The 6,728-nt window shown below is 34.1% G+C and overlaps 1 pseudogene across 1 annotated transcript; it reads right to left on the reverse strand.

The window, feature by feature from the left end:
- Nucleotides 1-2,696: 2,696 nt before the first annotated feature.
- Nucleotides 2,697-5,088, reverse strand: LOC149148192 (putative phospholipid hydroperoxide glutathione peroxidase; annotated as a pseudogene). Its single transcript, XR_016262585.1, has 5 exons — nt 4,452-5,088; nt 4,093-4,154; nt 3,505-3,623; nt 3,195-3,362; nt 2,697-3,001 (listed from the first exon to the last, which is right to left on the reverse strand). The product of XR_016262585.1 is annotated as a putative phospholipid hydroperoxide glutathione peroxidase (transcript).
- Nucleotides 5,089-6,728: the final 1,640 nt, after the last annotated feature.

Below are 6,728 nucleotides of genomic sequence, written 5' to 3' on the forward strand. Positions count from 1 at the left end.
TCACTCATCAACACTCTTGCCCTTGCACAAGAAAACTCATGATTTTCTGGCTTGTGGCAAAGGAATATGTGGGTCAACTAACAAAAATGAGATCAATACTAGTTGTACCATTTGCTAACAATTTTCAGCTATAGTAACCACTTCACATACCCTCATAACTACGAGTGGTTGACTTCCCAACTTACACCCAAATATCTTTCAATAGCTGAATTTTGGAAAGTGGGCAAAGAGGGAAAATTTTCAAATTTAATTTGTGGCAATTGGTGACATGGGTTTTCAATGAAAGATGTTTCGTTGGGTAGGTACAATAATCTTGCAGCCTCCTCATCAGTTCATTTTTGCCATATCATGGCCAATGCTAGTGCTACACCCTTCATTCAATTGTTCATCACATTTTATTCATTAATTAGCAAAATGCAATCACATTGTTTTAATTGTTTGTCACAGTTCATAGGTCATTAAAACACCGCCATCATGGTTGATGGTGACACTGAGTCATAGTTATAATTACATATTGTGGGGGAGATAAGTGTTACATTTCTATAATGGAAACAATGAAATAGTAGAAATTATTTGTATTTTTGAGCAATATTTACCTACTAGTTTTATGGTACATTTGGTTGAAGATATTCAATTCATTAATGTAGAGAATTATAGATGGATGTTCTTCCTAGTGAGGTACATGAAAACACTTTAGGGGTTTGTAAGGAAATGAGCACATCATATGTCTAAACATACAATGTTATTAAATATTTCTTCTTCCTTTTTTAATGTTTGAGTTCCTCAGACACTTGCATATCATTGTCTTATAATTTAAATTACAAGTCATTGTCTCACTAGATTTAATAATGATCTGCTCCTTTCTACTTTATTGGTAAGCAAGGTTAGCATCAACAACAAGATTTTTCAATTTCCACTTCAACTTTAGCATTGTAGACTAATGTTTTTGTTGTTATGAGGAATGATGTGGATTAGCATATGTATTTAGCATGTCATGTTATTATTTGTATTATAAAGATTATTGTAGTATGGAAAGTGATGAATCCTTTTGGTTTCATATCACATATTCTTATGGAGTAATTGACATATTTCTCCAACTATCTCTATTAGTGTGCTTAGTTGCTAGTTCTTAGGATTTAATTGAGCACTTATCTCTTAATTTGTTGTAATATTTCTCTTCATGCAATGCTATATAAACATGTGATTTGTTTAATAAAATTCAGCCATAGGTTTTACTTGTACTTCAATGTAGAACTTTGCTAGAGAATGGTTTTGGTACCAATCCACATTAATTGCATAGTTTTTATAGTTTGTATTAATTTTAAAGTTGTTTGTTGCATTGCTCTTAATATAGTGCATTGATTTTGACATTTATACAATAAATTCAGTATTCTATTTTGTACATTGACATTTATATAATAAATTCATTATTCTATTTTGTACATTGATTTTAGAGTTAGTATGGAAAATACATTTAATTTATTCTATTTTGTGTATGGATTTTAGTATTTATACAATGGATAAAGACTACATGATAAATATTTCCCACTCTTTTGAAATGATAGATTAAATATAATTGAATGAAATGTTACTAATAGTAAAGGAATTTAGGAGTGAGGAAGTGAATAATTAATCAATTACATGGTTTGAGATCATGATCATGGAAAATTAATTAAAAGTAAAGGTTCACATGATCTGCAAAGCACAAGATGATAGAATGAGAATCACAAAGCGAAATATCCCATGATTCCAACATCTACAATTGTAGATGTGCATATGGCAAGAAACCAAACCAAAAGATCATATTAGTCCCACTTCTCCAACTTTTATTGGGAATGGTACCTGAATGTACAATAAAAGGTCACTTAAGCTCAAAATTCTAAGATGACTTTGTCAATATCCCATGGTCGTAATGCTTTCCTATAATCCCAAGTGCACCTTTGGGTGCCAGAGTTCTTATTTGGCAATATTTCCTTAATTTGTATGAATATTCTTTGTGCAAGTCCCCTTCTAGTGGTCTCACAAATGAGATTGTTTTTGAAGCTTCATGAAATCAAAATGATTGATTTTAGAGAAATCAACCATTGATATTAGAAAGAAGGAGAGATAGAGTATGCCCTTCACTATAACATCTAAGGTTAAAGGTTTGAATGGTGTGTGATTTCAACCTTTTTTATGATATTACCTATATGAAAGATGTGAAAGATAGTAGGCACAACTATACAAAAACAGAAGAATATAGATTGAGAAGATCATTGCATAATCTATTTGTTATTTATTATAAGCTTCCTATTACTTTTTACCATTCATCTTCTTCATATTTACTTTATTGTTATTCATCTTAATCATCATGTAATTTTTGAAGTGACCCTTTTGATAATACAAAGTATATATAACACTGAGTAAATTCAAAAAATCAATTTATTTAAAACACAAAAAAGTACATATAATCATCTAAAATCCAAAACTTTAAAAGTTAAGTATCAAATATAAAAATTCCCTCAAGTACAATCTTTTCTTAAATTTTATATTTAAAAAAAAAATGATTATTTACCGTTTTTAATTTTTAATTAAATAAATTTAAAATTATATAAATAAATTTAAAATTATATATTTAAAAAAATAATGAGATAAACAATTTTCAAACTTCATTTTCAAAAATCCAATTAATGAATTTTTCATTCAATGATAGTTCAAGAAGTTAAAATTGCATTGAAATATATGATTAAAAAACTAATCGAAATGCCACATAACATAGTGGATGCAATACTTGCATCAACAGACCAACTGTTTAACAATGCTGCCTTGAATGTTGTGCAACTGAACAAAATAAGTACTTTGATAGAGTGACAAACTGCCTAACAATGCTCCCTTGAATCTGTGCCAGGGATAGAACACTATAATGTTGAATTGCCGCTTTTTCTATTTTCCCAACAGAAAGGGTATAATATGTTGTTTCTTAACAGAATCAAGCAATTCCTAACAACTTCTTCACGTCTTTCTGCAAACACGAAATGGAAAATATTAGTAACTATGTTTGCAATGGAGAATATTGGTAACTAATCCTTTAAGGTATGCATCCCATTAAATCAAAACCCTTTTAATGTCAAGTTTGTATGCAAAAAGACTAAGCAGACAGCTAGAATCTCTGCAAAGAAGGCATGGAACTAAGAAAAGGTGGTTCGTCCAGACACCTCAATGCTCAATGGAGACGTAGTTGGAGCATATCGTTCAACAACATTTCCATCTTTGTCCACCAGAAACTTAGTGAAGTTCCACTTTATGTCTTCTCCAAAAATCCCACCTTTACTTGACTTCAAGAACTTGTACACAGGAGCTGCACTGTTCCCATTAACTTCCACCTACATTACAGAGATGCCAATTTAGCACCAAGGATCTCAAGAATCAACCTGGTGGATTAGTTAACTTTTAAATAAATCCACCTCTTGCATGATAAGAAGAAGTAATCTGAGAAGGTATAAAAAACAGAAATAAGATGAAGACCTTGTCAAATATGGGAAACTCTGCTTTAAAACGAGTGCAGGCCACTTCTGCAATCTGTGCATTATCACCTGGTTCCGGTCAACCAAACTGATTGCATGGGAAAGCAAGTATTTCTAATCCTGGAAAAAAAATATTGTGGGCATAACACTGATCAGTAATAGACTAATATATTGTCAAGACATGAACGGGAGAATGAGAACAGAACTAGAAGTTGGTTTAAAGTAATGCAAACCTTTGACTCAAATAAAAGAATTGACCTAAGGGAGAATGGGAACAGAACTAGAAGTTGGTTTAAAGTAATGCAAAATTTTCAACAGACTCAAATAAAAGAATTGACCTAAGGATGCTAATCCCATGCCATTAAAAAGGTAAAGCATTTCGACCTTCCTTGTCTAAGATACATGCTATTATCAACAGATCAACAACAACAACTGGATATAATATGACAGTAAGGAAATGTAAGAATCATTTAATGAGGTTAACCACGTATGTTTGGACAGTACCTTGATCCTTATACTTTGCATACACTTCATTCAACTCAATGTAAGAATCATTTAATGAGGTTAACCACGTATGTTTGGACAGTACCTTGATCCTTATACTTTGCATACACTTCATTCAACTCAGTGTAGTTAGAGGTAGTCAACCCACTGCAAGACAAAGCACAGAGTGGCCCCAATTTGTCAAGTTTATAAATGGGATAATTTCAGTTAAAAAACAAATAGCCCTGCATAGTCCATCAATATTTTGTTTCTCACATACTATTTTAGAACTAAATCTTATAAAGAACCTGATTTGAGAAATTACAGAGACACAGCTTTATAATTTTTTTCTTTTTCTTTCTAATAACCTAGATTAAACCCATTATGAAATCATTGATCCCAAACTGAAGCAAAATGTAGAATGTAGAATTATCATTGAGAAGCAACATTGATAATGAGTAAAACCTTGCCTCTGTAGAGGCTGAGATCCACGTCATTACCCCTAATGTCCTGCATACAATTTAACACAGTCCATTCAGAATCTCATATGCAAATGGGTGTAGAGAATAATAATATCAGAGAAAACAAGTTCGTGGACCGAGGAACATTGTTCTGATGAGGTCCCAGTCATGGCTGTGGAATTAGCAGATAACGCAACACGAAAAATATCAAATTTTTTTGGTTTGATCCAAAGAGAAGGGCGTGAGAATGATCTGGTATTAGCAGAAAGTGAAGGGCATATGGATCAGTGGAGGGTATAAGAGGTTTATATAGAAGTGCTCTGAATCTGGGTAACGCAACACGAAAAATATCAAAAATTTTTGGTTTGATCCAAAGAGAAGGGCGTGAGAATGATCTGGTATTAGCAGAAAGTGAAGGGCATATGGATCAGTGGAGGGTATAAGAGGTTTATATAGGAGTGCTCTGAATCTGGGAAAAACAGAAAATGCACGTGGAAGACTGGAGGCAAGGTCGAAGCAAGCTCGGGGATGCATATGAGTGAAAGGCGGTCAAGAAAATGGGGATTTTGTGTGTGAACAGGGATACAGATCTTAAACCACGAGTGGGTCCATGTTTGAGCTCCGAAAAGAGGCAGTGGGCATAAAACAAAGGCAGGAAAGCAAATTTGTGATCATAAAGTTCAGATATCTCTACTTGTGGTGTAGTTGTAGTTTTGTGGAAAATGATGTTTCGGGTCAGAAAACGTGTGTCTGCAAGAGTAACTTGAATGTATTAATATTGTAGGTGCACATGTTTTGGAATATTGAAATGGTTAATCTGTTCATGATGTTCTAGAACAGTTGAAATGGTATAGTTAGAAAAAATTAGAAATTTTAACAAATTAGTGGTATTGTTCTAGAGTTTGGTGTTTGGAATCGATTTGCAAAGAGTCTCACCAATGTTCTAGATGCTTGAAATGACTAATGTGTTTATGTTGAAATAAAAAAGAGTTAAAACTTTAACAAATCAGTACAAATGTGTTTTTATTTATGAATTTGTGACTTTATGATATATGTATCTAGTGAATAGGTTATTAGTAGTTATAGGTTTATTGATAAAACTACAAAATTTTATATTTTTTGTGTAATTTTTTGTTCAAATATTAGCACTACCATATAGATTAAATAGTTTTCTCATATGGGGTGAGAAACATTGTGAATGTTTTTTTTTTGGAGCGGGAGGTGGGACAGGCCCACCACCATCACTTGACTTAACTGAGGGGGAAGGCATGGCCATCTCACCCTCAACCTAGCTCACACATTGTGCAATGATGTTATACATCATTCAAACACATTCATTACATCTTGTGGGTAATCAGCGGAAGGATCTAGAGATGGCCCTAATGTTTAATATGTGGCTCGACAAGGAAAGAGAGATTGTTACAACAGAGGCTCTAAGGCAACTTGTCACTTATCAAGTTTGTTTCTTATTTTGTTTCATTGTTCCCACCTTTCAGCAAGAGTCAAATACTAGGTCCCCCTGACCCGACTCTCCCCAAAGAGCTTATCACCCAACATTGGTGCACTCATAATATTTTAATGGAGGTTGTTAGGGGCTCTAGAGAAGTGTTGCTGAGAGGCGATTTGAGAAATTGGAAAACATTGGCAATTGGTGGAGGGAATTCGTCACTGTAGAAGAGTTTTCAAGTTTTAGTAGTTGATGCAAGGATCCTTCCCTACTTCCTTTCCTAGACCTCATCTCTTCCTTTCCTTTACACACCCACTTTGCTGCTTAGAGATTCCACATCCAAGCCCCTAAACATATCTAGCAGGAAATTCACCATGTAGTAGTAGAAGTTATGTCCAATTGAGATGAATTCTCCGATGTTGAAGTCTTGGCCTCAATTGTTGAGTGGGCACTGGACCCACGCCACTCTCATAGATGGTAGAATCAATAGCTCATTGTGATTAAGCTTCATTGGCATGTCAAGGATTTCTTAGGAAAAGTTTTTTTTGGAGCGAAATGAAGCCAAGAGAGAATCTCCCTACAACTCAATGACGTAGAGGCTTAGCATAAGGACATGTCCCTTGAGCACCGAGATTAAGCTCTTTAGTTGGCTTGAACTTAATCCATACATCTCGTGGCAAGGGACCAAAATTGGCAGGCACACCGATGATTTAAAAGATCCCCCATCAATGTTTCCACCTCCAACTTGAGCTCCTCCATGGGTTGCAGTTGTGTTAGCAACCCTCCCTCTAGGGGTGGCACATATGGTTTTTGCTTCTACTATCTCTATGCAAC

This window comes from Pinus tabuliformis, chromosome 9, assembly GCF_031772625.1.
Source record: "Pinus tabuliformis cultivar Carrire ecotype Pingquan chromosome 9, CPIR1, whole genome shotgun sequence".
Classification (NCBI taxonomy): domain Eukaryota; kingdom Viridiplantae; phylum Streptophyta; class Pinopsida; order Pinales; family Pinaceae; genus Pinus; species Pinus tabuliformis.